Consider the following 20316-nt stretch of genomic DNA (forward strand, 5'->3'; position numbering starts at 1 on the left):
AAGAAGGGAAATTTCGGATCGTTTAGTTATTGGTTAGAAATAGACCACGAGGTCCGGTTTCGATTCCCGGGTCAACAATTGTTTCGCTGTGATTTTCGTTCTAAGTTTTCTGTACCAGGCCCGGGTAAGGAGATTGCCGCTGTCCGCTCTCGGCCATTGTGCTTTTAAGAGCAAATTGGAGTAGCATGTAGACTACCTATCTCAACTTTCCTCTCGAGAGGAGATTTGAGAGAGGTAGTATACGCTGTTTAGGATGTTAATGGGCCGCAAGTAAGAAAGTTCCTTTTTAATACAGTTAGGATTCACCGCAGTGTACGGGTAGGGAGCTATGTCGTGAGCCATGATGTTCCCATTTCGTGACATTCACTATTATTATAATTAACTCGTCAACTTCCCTAGCTTTACTTGAGCAGCTTTGTGTAAAATTACAACTTTCGAACCTACAATTTGCGCTGTATTTACTCTTGCAGCCATATACAAGGCGTAAAATACGCCATGACAACCAAAACATCAGTATTTATTTTGTATATTAAGTCTATCGTTAGTCTTTTTCATAAAAAACGAATTCGCAAATTTCTCTTCTTGGCTTCGAAAAATATGTAGAGTTACCGTTTTCTGAGCGGTCCTAGTTATCTAATTATTGTTAAATACTCTTTGCTGCTTGTCTTTAGCAATAAATACAATATATTTAACCGATAATTCATATTTTATGATTCATTTTTATGAACGACGGGCTCATTTATTGCACAAAGGTATTAATAAAGTATATTAATTAATTTTAAAATATAAGAAAATAAAATGTAACATTCAATACAGTGTTTGCTGGTACAGTGGTAACTAGCCAGGCCGAAGCCTTCCAGACAAGATCAGACAACATTTAGAAATACAAAAAAATCCTATAGAAATTTCAAATTTTAGTTTTCCATAGAGTTTGTAGTTCATACTTTGCAAGTTATATTAGTTCTCTGCAGCTTATGGTTAACGATTACGACTGTTATGGATATTCAATATTGGAGGTATTAATTATGTCCTATATTTGTATGAGCAGGAAGGACTGAAACATAGGCGATAAATACGTGTTTTAATTAAGTAATATATTAACTAAACGACAAGAGATAAGAATCTGACATTATGTTATGGTAATTTGTACATAAAAATATAAGGGTTCCTTTGATAATGAGTACACTACACTACACTACACACACACTAAACAAGACGAACTTCTTCGCGCGCGTCTAACTCTTGTACTATGACCACAGTGGAAATCCCACCAATCATAAATAGCCTATGAAAGTCCACTTCCGGATTGAAGGCGGCTCCAAAACCCAACGGTGGGATTGGCCCATAATCACCACGCTGGGCAGACGTGTTGGTGATCGCAGGACATGCCAGTAGTAGCACAGGGGATGGTGCAGCCCCATATCCGTTAAATTCTCATCTCTCACAAGATAGAAAATTTATTATAACTATTTAAATTTATTAAACTGTAAAATGCCGTTGAAAAAGAGCAACCTGCTGAACTTCTTGCCGGCTCTTCTCGGTAGAATCTGCCTTCCGAACCGGTGGTAGAGTCACTACAAACAGACTGACTTGACGTTATAAACTGGTCCTACTTGAAATAAATCACATTGTGCGACACCTGCTTGAAGAGGAGGGGTGGTGACAATTGTATTCTGATCTGAGATCACTACAGGGCCTGTAAATCTCCATATTTAATATTAAAATCTCGATTGACCTTGGATTTTTAAAAATCTTTGCTATTATCAACCCATAACCGGCCCACTACAAAGCACGGGTCGCATCCCACAATGAGAAGGGGTTAAGGCCGTAGTCCACCACGCTGGCCCAGTGCGGATTGGTGGACTTCACACACCTTTTAGAACATTTTGAAGAACTCTCACGTATGCAGGTTTCCTCACGATGTTTTCCTTCACCGTAGACACCGTACACACATAACTTAGAAAAGAGAGAGGAGCGTGCTGTGTTCCGAACTCGCCCCCTCGAAAGTGAAGTCGAAGTCCCACTGGACTATCACCGCTTCAATTTACTTTACTACCGTAAATGCGTTATATATTATGAAACTTAAGCTTAATTTGTTATATTCCGCGAAAAGCAGGAGAATCTGTACGGTGTTATTTAAAAATTCTTCAATTCTTATACGCACATTTCGCACCGAAACCGGAGCATCCTCAGGAGATGTTGACTTAACAATCAATAATTGTTAAGAGAAAAATTCGATTTCGATTTTCGGATGGACACTTGCCGATAACCACCTGAGGGGTTGCTACGGAGTGACCAGGGGAGTGGGAAGAGCGCGAAAGCTCGCCATGAGAAGAGCCCCAGGACTCGACGACATTGGCGGGATGATGAATTTGCCGAATGTGTCGCCTTTTATACCTTTCTGACCCCCACCTTATCTATCTAAGCCCCGCCCCCCTCATAACTGCCTCTTCGAAATCTTCCTCGGAGTCCCAGGTTTGGGGCTCGGGGGTAACCGTTCAGGGCGATGGCCCTTTTCGGTGGTGTTCACCGCCGTCTGCAACTACAGACGGGTCACTTGGTGGGACCGTTGGGTCCGTGGAGACAAATCCGGGGGAAGAAGTCGCGGCAGCGCGATCAAGCCTGCGTTATGACGCGGCCATCAGCGGTGTTGCGACTTAGCATGTCCGTGGGGGAGCTTACGCCCGCCGCTCAGCGAGGTCCAGCTTGCCAAGGTTGAGGTGTGAGTTGGCAAGCGCCCGTCAGCCAGCGGCGAGGAAGACTGCCTCTTAATGTGTTCAGTTGTATTATAAACACGCTGTTATTTTGTATTCTTTGCTATGCTAGGTTGTGGTAGCCTGCTGCCATTTAAACTGCTTCACCAAATTGGAACAGTCTTAACTGGGCCACATCACGGTCGGGATACGGAACCCTCTACAAAGTAAACTGTAGAGAAACAAGGTAGGGACAATTAGTCTCGTTCATGGTAATGACCATTTATTACCATAGTTGTTGCAAATTGCACGCCATATGTGGTGACATTAGCAGGAAAATATGTAATGTATGTAAAGGGGTTTATGTATCCAAGGGTTACCACTACGTTTACTGTGCTTATGAAGTGGATTTCTGATACCCTGCTTTCTGAGTCCTAGGCCGTGGGTTCGATTCCCACAGCTGGAATGTTTGTGTGATGAACATGATTGTTATTCAGTGTTTGGGTGTTTATCTGTATATTATAAGTATTTATGTGTATTATATTCTTAAAAATATTCAACAGCTAACCCATAACACAAGCTACGCTTACTTTGGGGCTAGATGGCGATGTGTGTATAGTCGTAGTATATTTATTTATTTATTGACTTTGTCTTTTGGGTTTATTTTTAAATTATTATTTTCGCGGGGTAAATGGAACGTGGCCGTTTCATAGATGTTAATTAATTCCACGCTTAATTTCACTAACATAAGTATAGTTAGGCCGTCAGGCCGTGAATAGGTAACAAATGATATTTTTTAAATACCGCGGGTAGCTTTTACCAGCTGGTTTTCCGGGTTAATATTATATTAGGGTCTTCTTTTATTAGGAAAAATATTATCCGGATAACGGGATAATTCCCATCTCCATGCCGTGGTGGTTTTTAGTTTGGGTATACCCCTGTATAGGGGGGAGTCCCACATTACCTCCGTCCTGCCCAAGGTTCGGAGGTAGCAATAAAGCTTTTCCACCACGCAAAAAAACAATATTAATGGAAGATACAGGTATGTGTACAAAATTCGTCAAGGTTCAACGGTTCAGACATAACTACTCAATCTCTAACGCCAAATATAAAGCCTCGGCGTGAGTACAAAATTAAAACGCCGTGCCATGTGGTAGCAACCCTGGGTATTTACGACTAGCAAACAACCTCGCCTTTCTATCTCGTGTGATATGTGTAAATCCTTACCCTTTTTTTCATGTCATCACCAGTAAGCTTACTTATCTTGGGTCTTCGCTTACAATCGCATAAATTTTATTATTTTAAAGAACAATTTGAAATACCTTTTTTTCTTTTTTTTTCATTTTGTTTTTGTTTTTCTTTTGTTTAGCGGCTAAATATCACCAAATATTGTTGTAAACAAAGAGTGTATTTTGAGTAAGCCTTTAAGTGGAGTGTCCAACATTATAAAACATTTGTTAAATGTGTTAATATATTAAGATACGTTGTATACACGTTGGCTTCCTAATAAATAAATAAAATAAAATACCTTGACGTCCCTAACATAAGGATCATAGTTCTGAAACACGACCAACATTTACATTGCTTCAGTGATTTTAATACGTACTATTCTGACGTCATTGAAGTCATGAATGTGCTCAAAATTATTTTCTAGTAATGTTGAATTCGACACTTCTGCATTCATTAACCATTGATCAACTTGTATGTACCTACTGGGGTTTGTACCTACATGGACGTGTCAAATATAGTAAGCGAAAATCTAGTAAAAATGATGATAAGTAATACTATTTCAAACGCAAAGAAATTGCAGTTGCCGCTTTGCAAAAGTTTCGTACTTGTAATAGGAAATTGTGTCGTACTTCTAAGGAAATATGGTCGGTTTTTGTGAAATGGTTGTGTTACAAATGTAAATGTTTATAGTTACGGTTGTGCTTACGAGTATCCAGCACGCTTTCGGGTATACATTTGTTACGAAGAAGAAATACCAAGTAGCATTTAGTTGATCGATGATTTACTAATTGTAATTTACGAGTAGAACATTCAAATGTCATACAGACTCTCAGTGCAATCCCTCGATATCGAAAGATTTTCGGCGAATTATGTGCCTGTTTAAATTTGTGTACTCATAATCCTGGCTATAAAATATAAAAACACTAACAAAGCTTGGTTTGATATCAAAAAGGATTAAGAATAAAAAGTAAAAAAAATCTTTGGAGGTGCTGGGATTTGAACCCAGGACTTTCAGCATGCGAAGCAGACACTCTACCACTGAGTTACACCCCCGGTTATGAATAGCGTATAAATGAAGCATCTTAACCTAGAGAGACATTTCCTTTTACCCATTATTAATATAATCAATGATTTTTATACGAAAGCTGAGAAGAAATTGATAATATAATGTGGATGTTACACTGCACCGTAGCAACGCGTCGTCTGTCCTAAATTGACCGAATTTAGAAGACGAAGTACCTCGCTTCTCTGTTATATAAAATATTAGTATTAAATAATAAATGTGTAATTATAGTGGATATATTGAGTAAAGCGTACGTACGTAGGTACGTAGAGAAAATTATCATTAGATACCTCTCCCGTTTCATAAGGAAGTATCTAGCTATATACTTAATTATGAAACCACAGTCAAAATTAACCTGAATCAAAATACTCCTGTCTCGTACGAAACGTGAGTAGAAAGAATGTTTTGGAAGATCTGTTTGGTGTAGAGTATGAAATATTGCACGAGTTATAAATTGCGCAGTTCAGTTTTTTTTTTGTTTCTTTTGGAATCTAGAAAATTAAACTTGAAGTTCGTTTGTGTATCATGAAATTCCACAAAGTAACGCCTGGTCCAAGGATGGGTACCTGATTAATATTTCACCCGGGAAAAAAGCGGTTTTCGAAGCGCGGGATTTGAGGACGAAGTCCCAGGCAACAACTATTTATTTATATCAGGCATTTCAAATATGTCAAGATAGGATCAAAATAAACCGCCTTAGCCCGTTGTCCTTCCCGACTTCACATTCAGTCGCACAACAACAATCGGATCCTTCAAATAATTGTCGTAATCAATAATGCATTCCGTGTTTTGTGCTTAGGAATGACAGTTATGCTTAGCTTGTTAAGATTTTGACTGCACGCGTGCACGTATTGTTTGAATCGTATCAGGTTTTGTATAATGGTCTTTATATTTGATGGCCGATTGGCGCAGTTTGCAGCGACCCTGCTTTCTGAGCCCAAGGCCGTGGGTTCGATTCTCACAACTGGAAAATTTTTGTGTGATGAGCATGAATGTTTTTCAGTGTCTGGGTGTTTATATGTACATTCGAAGTATTAATGTATAGTATTCATAAAAAAATTCATCAGTCATCTTAGTACCCATAACACAAGCTACGCTTACTGTGGGGCTAGGTGGCGATGTGTGTATTGTCGTAGTATATTTATTTATTTATATTTATATTAAGTTTAAACACGCGTATCCTATACGTGAATTCTTTTTTACTAAATAGTTATGTATATGTATATACTAACAGTATATATTTGGTGTAAAAATTTGTTTTTTTTGCTTAATCTTAAGTTGTAGAGCTTTTTGTGACAGAGCTCGTCTTGCGAAGTACTACCGTCAAGTTTATTTCTACCGCTAAGCTTCCAAGCGGCTTTGCGATCTGCAAAAGCGTGGTTGATGCTGTAATTACAGGTGCATGCGGCTTAAAACCTGCGCCTCAGGTTAATAAGGCAGATCAATGCCGTTATCACCACCCCTTCTCTTCCCGCGGGTGTCGTATGAGGCGACTAAGGGAATATAACGAAGAGCGGGCCTCGGCGCCCTGGCTGCTTCTACTAAGTACCATCCGCTGTGGCCACCAACTCGTCTGCCCAGCGTGGTGATCATGGGCGAACCCTCCCATTGGGAGAGGCCTTAGTCCAGCAGTGGGCCGCTATAGGCTATTGCTGAATAGGTTTAATTAGCGTACCTAATTAATAGTATTCTAATTAAAATAGATTACGTTACTATTTTAGATTTATAAATCCTCTAACCCACCTGCGCAGGCGTCATGCTGATAAATGGAACGGATATAGTTAATATATTGGGTATTTAGCACTAATAAGGAGTTAATTATTTTATTCAAATGCTACAATGATATGCTAACTAGCATTGAATGTAGAATCTCGCGCGTTTCAAGTTAATTTAACCTGTCGTAAATTGTCTTTTTCTGCAAGCGGATAATTGGAAGAAAATAACTCGCTTTAAATAAATTGTTAAACTTTACATAGTGTGCTGTAAGGGGCCATCCATAAAGTACGTCACACGAATTTTAGGACTTTTGAACCCCTCCCCCCGTCCTTGTCACAGGTTGTCACATTTTTATAACCCCCCCCCTCCTGATGTGACGTCACACATTTTTTTAATTTATGTATGTATTTAAAAATAATCGAGAGAAAACAGCTATTTTCATTTTTTACTTATTTTTATTAAATAATAATCTAATAAAATCAAAATTTTTAATTCACATCCAAACTTTGCGTTTTAGTATTTTAAATTTTAACATGTGACATCACAAAAGTATTGACCCCCCATGCCCCTTGTCACACGATGTCACACTTCGGTGATACCCTCCCTCCCCATTAACGTGTGACGTACTTTATGGATGGCCCCTAAGTACTACTTAGTACTAGTTATAAAAGAGGAGGCTATTTTTTTGCGATGCAATTCGATCACACCACGGAATCTCAACTGAATTCTCATCATCATCATATCAACCCATTACTGACCCACTGCAGGGGACGGGTTTCCTCCCACAGTAAGAAGGGGTTAAGGCCGTATTCCACCACGCCCATCGCGGATTGGTGGACTCCTTTTGGGAACATTATGGTGAACTCTCAGTCATGCAGGTTCCCTCACGATGTTTTCCTTTACCGTTGAAGCAAGTTAAATTTTTATTGCTTAAAACGCACATAACTTAGAGGTGCGTTTTGGGATTCGAACTCGGCCCTCCGAAAGTGAAGTCGAAATAATGCCCACTGGGCTATCACCGCTTCATTTTGCTTATTCAGTCTTAAACTATGAAAAAACTTATACGGTTATCGAGACTAAAGTATAGACCACTGCTATCCCAACATTATAACTTAGATACTTGTGGGAAATATTGATGAATGTTAAATTGTTTAACATAATAGTAAAACAATGTGAAAATTACGCTTAATTTGCTATACCACCGCTTCCAAAAAGCAGGAGAATCTGTATGGTGTAGTTTATAAGTCCTTCAATCTTTTTACTCCACATCAGACAGATCTTCGGCAATGCACTCTCTACGCACGTTTCACTCCGACACCGGAGTAACCTCTGTCGATGTCGACTTACAACTGCTAAGCAGAGTGTGCCCACTCTGGTCACTAGATGGCGCTCTAAAAAGAAGTTAATTAAGTGACTTAACTTCTCCTGCTTTTGTGGAGTACAGCATATTTAGCTTAATTTTCTTTACCTACATGGAATTCCACAAAGTAACGCCTGCTCTTATCCAATACGGCACAATAATTACTATTTTGCACGGTAGCTATAAATCGTGTGATAGCATCTGCTCCGGAATTCTTATATCATTATAATGTATCTTAAATTCGAAAGTTATTAGTTGTAGAAAATTAACCTCGGGCGAAATATCAATTTTTGGTAGGAGGTATATAATTTTCGTTAAGTGCCTCAATGTAAACATGATAGCATATTGATTTAAAAGGCATGCAATTATTGATGTGGTTTTGATACTCCGATAGTTTTTTATACACGCAATTTTTTCAGTATGGTTGTGCGGCGTAGGTGCATGCCAATAAAGACAACGTTACTGTGATCTTTTTTTCCTTAGCATATCTAATAAAAAAATTACAAGTTTCAGGTTTTTTCTCGTAAAAATGCATAAGCAATGTAAGTATCTTTCTATAATGCTTAATACAATGAAGTTATAAAATGTTTAAATGTGTGTTGAAGAATTTTAATTTATGACTTTTAAAAAAAATACTCAGTTGCAAATATGACTAAGTTAAACTAGATATATCCAGAAGAAATAATTGCGAGTTTTTTCATCCGGATAATGTAATGGCAATAGAGTAAAATATTGCCTATCTTTTATATGAGGACTTATCGTCGATATTAAAACTTTTAAGCGATGGAGTTTGGGTCCCAAGGTAATGATGTGGGGACCTCAATGCAAAAAAGTGCCTAAAAACTTGATAGACCCCCCGAGATAGAGAGTTGATATAGACGCAGATGAGTAGTAGGTATCGAAGAATCAAGAATCGTTGGTACAGAATCGTAGAATTTTGGGATACTGAAGCCCTCGACTCTTCGACCGCTTCGTTGATCTAGTGGTCAGCATGTTTAAGTACGGACAGGTCGGGCCAAAAATAAGGCATACAATTTTCAGTACCCTCAAGTTTGGGAAATTGGCGGTGATAACCCCGAGCCTCGGAGCACGTTAAGCCACCGGTCCCGGTTATTATCTTTAACTTGTGACAATAGTCAGCCCACCAACTCGCATTGGAGCAGCGTGGTAGGTCTATGGTCTAAAACCACCACTCCTATGAGAAGGCCTTTATACCACAGTGGGATAAGATGATGATGATCTAGTCCAGGTATCGAAACCTTTCGGCTGATTACAAAAATTAAATGAATACAGTAATAACATACAAAATTTAACAGAAACACACACAAAGGTTCCCGCAAGGCCATTTGTCAACGAGAAATTTCATACCCTCCCGTCTGCACTTGCAAGATACGAATAAACCTGATACCCGATCGCGAAGATTAGTAAAATCTGCGTTCTCAGGCAACGCAAACTTGTCCCATATCGCGAAGCCTCTACGAGACACCATTCAACGACCGCGCGTAACTATACACCCGCAGTGATGTCTGCCTACGTAGCAATATCGATAAATAGACTATCGAAGATTTATCGTGAATAACAATATTGACAGTTTTAAGAATTCATCATCGATCAGTTACTTTATAAGCACCTCGAAACGTTAGTAATCACGTCGGGGTCATCACTTTTGGGTATCTTTATGTCGATATTTAAATAGAAATAATTAAACACGAACAATATAACTGGAGTGTGTTCTATTTATAAATTTAACAATGTAATGGCACGAAATACAGAGTTTTGAGCTGTCTTATAAAGCAAATAATTTTGGTATTGTATAACCTTTTATAAGCACGTAGCTGGCTAAAAATAACTTGAGAATATACTGGAACTATGCTGCAATGGATTTAGATAAATACCTCCTAACAAGGTATGTTAGGAGTTATTTAATTGAGTTCAAGCTTTCAGCTGGAATCAATTTATGCATACATAAAAGCAAATACGTTATAGATGTGTTACAAGAACATCCACAACATCAAGAACCATCAAGTGTAGTGCTCCCACATATGAGGGAGTAAGATGTCAAAATAAGAAAAACCCATACCCTGACCGGAGAATAAAAACGTAAACAGAAGTAAAAAAAATAAACTACTAACATTAGATATCGAGGTTATAAAACTAAGCAACGAGATATCTTATCGAAAATATAAGCACGAAGAAATGTAACACGCACAAATAAATAAAGTAGGAATAATTCTTCCAAGACATAACAAACACGATTATTATTGACGCTTGATCATTTCAAGACGACTGAAAACCCCATTACCGTCAAACCTGTCATTGTATGTCAACGTCGAGATTGTTTATCGATAACTTGATCGCGTCACTAGTTGCCAGACGGGTATTATTAGGTCTTCCTGCTCTCGATTCGCTGCCATGGCTAGCGTGCATACAGACAGGTACACTTTCGCAGAATAACTTACAAAATAACCATTTTTTTAGTTTTTTTAGTGTTCCGTACCCAACAAGCTACCCGTCACTATACAAGTCTGCCTACTGTCTAAGGGAGGGTCAAGCTGTGTAATAAAAGTCTAAGTTATATATACTACCAATTAGTTAACGGCAATTACTGAATTAATGACAGCCGATTGGCGCAGTGGACAGCGACCCTGCTTTCCAAGAGAGTCCAAGGCTGTGGGTTTGATGCCCATAACTGGAAAATGCTGGTGTGATGAACACAAAGAATACATTCATGTTTTCTTTGTGTTTATCTGTATACCTTTTATAAGTATTTATGTCTGTTATTCATTAAAAGAAAAATATTCGTGTGTATTGTCGTAGTATGTTTATTATTACAGTGCGTTGGTCATTAAATCTAAATGTAAAGATCGCAAGATAAAAACTAGCTATTTTTTCATGTTAGTGTCCATATTACAGTCCGCGATATAGCATAGACATCTCGTTCGCAGCTTATTAAATCAAAATAGCGGATCACTGGACATAATTAATATGACATACAACCTACGGTCGCTAATAAAAAAATAATAGCGATCGTTACGTACGACTAGTTAGAAATTAAATCATACTAGTAGTTAATTTAAATTATAAAGCTGTTATCTTATATATCTCACGATGTGATTTTATCTCTCTCAGTCAGTAGGTATGAAACTTAAATATTACAACAGTTAGAGACAAAAATTACCGTAATATTTGGTAAAATGAGTTGTCGTATCCACAAAGGAAACGCTTCTGCGGATAGAATCTTACGATAGTAAAGAATAATAAAAACATATTTTTAACCGACTAGAAACGGTGTTTTAAAACGCCGCATTAAATTACTTTATTATTTGCACCTGTTGTCTGTTGTTTTTACTCAGTCACGGTTGTTATTAATTACGGTAGGTACCAATGTAAGCTAATAAAATAAAATAAAAAGTCATTCAAATCGATCAAAAAAAGATGAATACGTATTTAGTTAACGCTCATAATTGAGAACCTACTTACTGATTTTATTTTCTCTGGTATAACATAAAAGTAACACGCTGGTTCCATTTGCAATGCCTCAAGTCTTAGAAATTTCTTGCAACGTTGCGCAACGTTGCTACTTGCAATTTTTATTTTTATAATTTTTAATGCACACTGAAGAGTTGTCGATTTTGTCGCTAAATAAATTATACATTTAATTAAAGTGTGTTTAACTATACTAAAAGGATGTTGATATTATTATCGGTATAAATTATGAATTTAAAGAATTGAAACAACCAAAATTCTCAGCAGTAATTCCATAATAGTCCAACTATAACATTCCTAATTCCAATACTAAAATATAAATCAATTGTTAAAATTTTCGTTTGAGAAAACTTTGACTTATTTTTTTTAATTTTACTGATTCACAGTAATGGAAATTACTTTAAAAACACTTAATTTTGTAGGAGCTTTCATCAAATGTAATTATTAGGAAGATCCCTTCTAAATTCCGACGCATGCCTGAATCGTGAATCGTGCGTCATGCAGCACGTAACTTAAGTTTCATAGCGTTACATGTTTCATTATTTTCCTCCATCGCCATTCATTAAGTTTCAATTCAGAAAAGTGTTACTTCACAAATAAGGGCTATGTAATATAAATTAAATGAATTGGAAGTCAGTTCGAAAGTTACACTTAACATTATGTATGTATAAATAGAAATAACTGAAATAGAAGTAAAAAAAGCAAATCATTCGCCACAGATAATTAATTTATATGACACTCGCTTTAATTAAATGTTTTTATGTTGTCTGCATTTACATAGCCAATTAGTGTGGCCAAATAAACGATAACTGTCCGTAACTTTATAGGGTAAGAGTCGATAAACATTTTATTAAAAGTGTTTTTAACGGTCCAAATCTATAAACCTATTTGAGTTTCTTTATAGTTAATTTATAAAAGCGCAGCCTTAATTGAAGAAAAAATACAGTTTCTGTTTTCTTGTTTTAAAAGAGTTTTTAAAAAGTAGGACCTAAAATGAAATGTTATCTAACCAACGACGCAAACATTTTCGATGCTATTTTTTTTAAAGCGTAGGCATTTTAGCATTTCTTTTTTTTTTTTAAATATGTGAATTATTGCCTTGCAAATGTTTTTTATAGATTCCGCTGGGCGATTAGAATACAGACGTAATTTTTTGTGGATCCTCTTCCACCGGACGTTGTACGAGGCGACTATGGGAATATAACATAGAAGAGGTAGCTGTCCTTTGCTTATCTACCATCTAAGTGCGATCACCAACCTGTCTGGCCAGTCTGCTGGGCTGGCACGGGCAGGAGATAAAAATTATATCCCCCGATGAAATCCCCTAACAAGGAATATAATAAACACGGGAATATGGAATAGGAGAAGTTCGGAGGTACCGTTTATTACACATGTATTATTTGGATATTATCTCCACTTGTGCGCCAGTGCTCTGAGACTTGATAAAGCTGTGGGGGAAGATTAGTTTTTATCCTTTCCCCGGGGACATAATTGTCTCCTGCCCATGCTAGCTGTGCTGGTGAATATGGATAAACCCTACCGTTGGGCGAGGCCTTTAGTCCAGCAGTGGACTGTTATAGGTTATTGATGATATTTTTTTAAACAGTAAAATATTGGATATAGAATACATTTCAGAAGATCTTTGGTGGGGAGTATTATAAAGATTGTAGAAATTATAAATTACACCGTAGAGATTCCCTTGTTTATCGCGGAGTACTGCAAATTAAGCTTAACGTTCAATGTATAACTGTAAAGTAAATATTGTTTGCAGGCTCTTAGACGATTACGCGGTAGCAGTTTTAACTGCGTAATAAACAAATATGGTTACGAGTTCTGTTGAACTAAGACCAGTGACTATGTATTCATTAAACGAGTTCTCTTTATTTGAGTTTGCGTTATGTTTTTACGGCCAGGTTGTTCAAGAGATACAGTTTGATTATTTTGTTTTGAACGTTAAATTGTCACTTCGTCATTTAGCACTATCATAATATAAAAAATAATAATAAGGTTAATGTACGATCAGGAAAATTTCATCTTGGCGTTTTCTTTACTTAGTAAGTAAAGACCATTTTAATAGTGTATTTGTTTTATTAAAACTGCCTTATTTCAGTGTTATCTATATAAATCTAATAATAAAATACGGATAAAAATTGAGAAATCTTTTTTTATTTTTTTTTATTAATTACGATTGATTTTCCATCAAACGGTGCACCCTCATTATCACAATTATTAATGGTTGCCAATCATAATTAAAGAATCATTTTTAAGATATAGTTGGGTGAAGAAAGTAAGACCTATGTATGTCTTTTGTTTAAATGGTTATTACTGTAAAACTATTTCTATTTACTAATACTAATTTTTTTTCATGTTAAGCTGGAGTAATTTTTTGACGCTATTTCTGGCACAGTGAAGAGCACTATCTTATAAGTGGGAGTTCCCGGGTTCGATCTCCGGCTGGGGTAATTTGAGAATCTATTCTATCGTATCTGTGGTCTAATCTCGTGGGAATCTCTGCCACTGTCACACGCCAATAAGGCTTGCCCGTTATCATATTAGAAGACATTATCACTTTCCGTTGACAAGTGCTACCTTAATAGTGGAATAAAAAGACGGCCGATTGGCGCAGTTTGCAGCGACCCTGCTTTCTGAGTCCAAGGCCGTGGGTTCGTTTCCTACTACTGGAAAATGTTTGTGTGATGAGCATGAATGTTTTTCAGTGTCTGGGTGTTTATATGTATATTCTAAGTACCTATGTATATTATTTATAAAAAAAAATATTCATCAGTCATCTTAGTACTCATAACACAAGCTACGCTTAAATTGGGGCTAGATGGCGATGTGTGTATTGTCCTAAAGAAAAAAAACATTTGGCTTCCGGATCATTTTTAAACAGGTAATGCTAAATAATTAATAAAAAATCATAAGTAGGTATTTCGTTTGAGTACCGATGAATCATAAGAAGTCTAGACCGCTATTTAGAAGTAAGAACAACCAAACAAAAACGCATCGTTAAGTCTCAGCTTACATTCCAATCCTAAGTATCACACGTGTAACACTGTCGAGAAGAATGACTAACCGATTCAATAAAAACTAAGCCGTCTCAATGTTAATACGTTTTATTAAATAACGGAGAAATTTTTTGGCAGTTATCATAAGGTTCAAAATTAGAAAAAAGGTTCTTTTTGCATTCAGGGAAATGAGTATAAATAAATCTTTATGAAAGTGTAATTTACAGAAGCTGAAGTGTACAATCAATTATATAAAAACGGAAAGAATGCGTCAACTATCGCGACTCAATGAGCTAAGGCTGAGATAATGTAGCAATATTTTACAAGTTGATCAATTTTTAGATTGTATCTGATATATTTTTTTTATCGAGAATTTAGAAAACCTTTGGCGTATGGAGCTCAAAAATTTAGAATTATAAATATATTTATCGAACTACAAATACCCGTTGGTTTTTATCAAATATAGAAATAAGGCATAGGATCATAAATACTTATCAAACGCATGTCTAGTGTGTGCAAGCAAACGAACAAAAACAGTCAGTTATATCTACGACTAACTATAATGCCGACTGTACTTTATTGCAGTATTGTATTACTCTAGATTCAAGTCCTTTCACCGGAGGTAGTTTTTCTTTGTGAAAAAAAAAGTGTTTATGGTCCATAAAGCTGACAGGTACATCATTGTTCATAACTGTCTTCTTTAGCTTTTATCGGTTAAAAAGGTGTTCTATCATCTGTTGTTTTCATGAGTCTGCCTATCCTCACTCTGTTTTTCTACTACCTACTTCCTTTGGTGCCTCTCCTACTAGCGAAGTTTGGTCGTCGGAATGTCATGTTTCACCTTGAATCTAAACTTGTCGAGGCTAAAGAGCTGGGTCACATTCGCGATCCCAGTTCACTCCCTGATGTTGCGAAATCAAGAATTTCCTGTTGCATACCGATTTCCAGCAATTTACGCATCATTATGTAGCGGTCTCCATATTACAGAACTCAATGGCGGCACAAAAATCCTGCATCGCGCTAGCGAAGTGTTCACGAAGAATGCCTATATAAACAACTTCCAAAATGAATGTTCGGACCTCGGTCCCCGAGCACGATCACTCGCTCGGAGGAAGATCTTCCTATTGTTACGGTCGTCGAGCGTATCACCATAGCTCCCGTACAAATAAGTCACAGGAGCCCTGTTGATAAGCTACTTTTTTCCTTTCGACGGTTTCTGCACTCGTAACCAACTCATCGGAAGACTTCCTCATAAGTTGTCTTTAGATCTAGCTGACTTTTAGCATGCTTTCTTCTTCTTCTTTTCCATGCTTCAATAAGTCCTATGCTTCGATAAGTCCTACTAACCTATAATTACTTATCTTATTAAACTCAAAGCAAGTTTAAATTTGCCTTTGACAACCTAAATAAGGCTTTAATCGCTATTTGGCCGTATGCCATCAATTATAATCAGTCTATGCCTACCTTTGTAATTGTCTTCTGTATATCTTGTCTTATGATGTACGGCATCAGAAGCACCTTTATTTATTTAGTGCTTAAACAATATATATGGAAATACACGTTAAAATGTATTTGTTTATTAGGATTATTATTAGGATTTAGATCTACACATGGTCATATTATAACACCATAATGTGAAATTAAATTTATGAGACGCGATTTTTGCTACTGTGTATGTCCACAGTTGAAACATTTCTGGAATGAGGCTGGTATTTAAGATTTATGTTTGCCTTTGCCGCCCATTAAATTATTTGCTAAATGGAGGCTATATTTTAAATACACATATTTTAAGTTTTCTAAAACCTTTCTCAGATTGTTAATTAAAATACTTTTCTCATTATTATTTTAATAAAGTTTTCATTAAATACCTAACATGATTAAATTATCTCACGCTCTATTCAGTAAAAGCAACTCGTAGCACGGTTAAAATGAATAATATATATATCCATCATAGCTAAATAAGCTTATTAATTTTAACAGTTTTTAATTATTTTCTTTATTTCCACTACAAGCCCTTGACTGCAATCTCACCTGGTGGTAAGTGATGATGTAATCTAAGGTTGTAGCGGGCTAACCTGTTAGGGGGTATAGTGACTATCGGTCTCAAATGGCATTTCTTTGTCGGTAGGGTGGACCAAAGCCTCCCACCAGACCAGACCAGAGAAAATTCAGAAATTATAGTTTATAATTTTTTTTAATACACTAAATGCGTGTTAACGCGAGTCACTTGGTGTTATGTGCATAAACATTTGCTGATAACATACTAAAAGTAACCACAGTGTAGATATAGCAGATTTTTTGAGGCATTCTTTATCTGCCTCTTTAATATTCTATAATGAAACTTCTGCTGCTGCTGGGAATACTGCTGATGGGATTAGGCTTTACAATTCACATATACGTAATATAAAAATATAAGTTATCACCTTTAAGTTATGTGCGTTTTAAGGAATTAAAATATCACTTGCTTCAACGGTGAAGGAAAACATCGTGAGGAAACCTGCATGCCTGAAAATCCTTCATAACGTTCTCAAAGGTGTGTGGAGTGCACCGACCCGCACAGGTATTAGTGTACTACCTGCTGTATACTGTGTTGCTTTTTAATGGTTAATATATGATATTGTATATATTTAAACTTATGAGATTTTAGAGGAATGTGCAGCGTCCAAATAAACTCATGTGAGTTTCAGGATGCGAAGAATAATAATTTTAGTAGTTTGTGTAATAAAAAATAAATAAATAAATATAATAAATAAATAGGTATGTAGAGGTGGTAGTGTCACTACAAACAGACTGACTTGAAGTTTCAAAAGTGCTTATACACCAGGCCTACTTTAAATAAAAATAAAATCATTTTATTTCAGGTCGGGGACCCATATACAAAATTTAACACAAAATAAATATAAGACAGATTTTAAAAATAAATAAATAAAGAAAAAAAAAACTATAATTAATTAAAATCTAGAATTAAAAATTACAGTCAATTAAATTTCAATTAAAAAATAAATTTAATTTCAATTAAAATTAAAATTAAAATCCAACTAAACTTATATTATTTCGTGTTTGGAATCTGGAATTATTTAAATAAATTAATTTTCAATTTTTTGGGCCAGCGTGGTGGACTGCGGCGTTAACCCCTTTTCATTGTGGGGGGAGACCTATGCTCTGTAGTGGGCTGGTAATGGGTTGATATGACGATGATATAAATGATTAAGTTAAACAGGTGTTTGAGAAATACCAGCCATCGAGATGGTGGGGGTCATTAGTTTCTATGCTGTATAGTTATTTATAACAGGAAATCCGGTATTAATGACAACGACTTTTCAGAATGAACTACTGACAATAGAACAACGTAAAATACTCCAACGACTCTCCTGTGATATTGAGTTTAACATTTAATTTTCCTTTTTAAAGTGTTAAAATGCTGTCTAAGTTACGAAATGTGTCGATGAACCTTCTCTAAAAGGCACTATGGTGAAAATTTTAATTATAAACTTTTCAGCAGTTGTCATGATCAGCAGTTTCAACGGTCAGGCACGGAGGTCGGCTTGACAGATAGTAATTTTTGACGAAGCTGTTTTATTACTCAGTTAAGATGTTACAGTACAAAAGCACCAAGATTTCCAATTAAACTACAGGCAGCGAGCCCATTAATATAAGTTTTCTTTGGCTCGGCTATTTACTATTGTAAAGTATCGAACTTTATTAGTCGAAGGGAATGTGTAGGTGTAAATGAACAAATTGTTTTTAATGATTCCCCCGTCGGCAAATCAATAATGATTTTTATCATAGCGTGCCTTAAATGCCCGGGTTTTCATTAAAGTTTTCGGTTTCTTGGTCTCGAATGCTTTAAAGGTTATTAATGATGATAGATTAAAGATAATATAAGATAGTGGGCTAATAAAAACTGTTTAAAAATAATATGAAACGGAGAAATGTTAGGCAATTATAAGCGTTGAACTTTTGAATTAGAAATTCCATAAGATTATTACTATCGAAAAGCGGTGATAGCAAAGCGCTAGGTAGGAGCTCAACTTCACATTTGGGGGGCCGAGTTCGAATCCCAGCGTGCACCTCTAACTTTTCTAAGTTATGTGCGTTTTAAGTAATTAAAATATCACTTGCTTCAACGGTGAAGGAAAACATCGTGAAAAAACCTGCATACCTTGGAGTCCTATTTATGTTCTCAAAGGTGTAGGGGTCCACCAATCCGCATTGGACCAGCGTGGTGGACTACGGCCTTAACCCCTTTTCATTGTTGGAGGAGACCCGTGCTCTGTAGTGGGCCGGTAATGAGTTGATGTGATGATGATGAATGACTAGACGAAATATATATTTTCATATATATTTGACTGTAATAAGATATCCCCTGTGCTGGTGTTATCCTTAGATATTATTATTTTATAATATTATTCCATATAAAATGGCTGGCACAGTGGGAAGTGTCACTGCTTTCTGAGTTTAAGGCCGTGGGTCCAATTCCCACAGCCGGAAAACGTTTGTGTGATGCACATGAATGTTTTTCAGTGTTTGGGTGTTTATCTTTATATTATAAGTATTTATGTTTATTACTCATAAAAAATATTCTTAGTGCCCATAACACCTAGCTCCCACGCTTACTTTGGGGCTAGAAGGCGATGTGTGTAATGTTGTAGGAAAAAAAAATTACAAAACTAGAGAATAAAGCAGAGTTGTATCTCAGTTTACCTAATTCTGTATTTTTATTTTTAGTAAAAACTTTATAACTATTAACTACTGTTCCCAAATAAACATGACAGCTTTAAAATACTGTTGTATTTTTTTTACAATTACTATAAAGTAACAATAATTGTACGGGACATTTGTATATATTCAATTTTTTTAAAAAAAATTGTGTTGTGTTTGATTATTGACTACTAGCTGTTGCCCACGACTTCGTCTGCGTTTGATTTTGTTTTTTGATGTGGCATTAAATTTTGTTGAAGCTCTAAAAAATTCAAGTATTTAGTATCGCTAAGCCTTAAATGAGGGGTTTGCTGCTGTCCGCTGAGGAGTTCTGTTCTCTATCTCCAACCACAGTTTGGGCAAAATTAAACACAAATGTCCCTCTCAAATAACCTCTATAGTACAAAAATAATTATTTAAATCGGTTATATTTTGTCGGAGTTATGGTGTAAAATCGTCAAACACTCATCCCCTCACCCAAAGGAACAGAGCTTAATGTCGGGATAAAAAGGCCTATATTACTTCTAACACTTTCGAAAATATGTGTACAAAGTTTCATGAGGATCGGTTAAGTGGTTTTTGCGTGAAAGCGTAACAAACAAACTTACATTGACATTTAAAATATTAGTAGGGATTAACAAAAACATGGCAAGCTAAATCAAATTGTTTAAAAATATGAATATTTAGCAATCGTATTATTAATACCTAGTTTCTCGGTTCTCTTGTATTAAAAGTATGTATACTTTCGGAATTATAAAGGTGTTGTTAAAAATTACTTTTGCGAAAAATACTCAGGTGTCATAAGAGAAGTGGCGGCAAATGTAAAACAAAACATGGTGTCAAGTAATTATTATAATAAACATTCTTGTTATTTTGATATGAGCTCATTTATTGCGGTTGGCGAAACGTCAACAATTTGACAGGTTCATTTTTGGGGCGGCGGCATGCAAAAAGTGGAGAGTAATGATAATCTTTATGCACAGATATAATAATCATCTTGCATCATTTTGTGTTTAATAATCGGTAGTTTTACGCCTTGCAAAAGAAATGGACTTTTGA

The 20316-nt window shown here is 36.1% G+C and overlaps 1 protein-coding gene and 1 non-coding gene across 3 annotated transcripts in view; both read right to left on the minus strand.

Moving 5' to 3' along the window:
- Positions 1-20316, minus strand: part of LOC120629718 (protein TANC1) — a 246436-nt gene that overhangs the window by 70979 nt on the left and 155141 nt on the right. The gene's annotated exons all lie outside the window — the stretch shown is intronic.
- On the minus strand, positions 4905-4976 carry Trnaa-cgc. Its single transcript has one exon. It is a non-coding gene; the product is annotated as a tRNA-Ala (tRNA).

Source organism: Pararge aegeria, chromosome 15, assembly GCF_905163445.1.
Source record: "Pararge aegeria chromosome 15, ilParAegt1.1, whole genome shotgun sequence".
In the NCBI taxonomy this organism is placed as follows: domain Eukaryota; kingdom Metazoa; phylum Arthropoda; class Insecta; order Lepidoptera; family Nymphalidae; genus Pararge; species Pararge aegeria.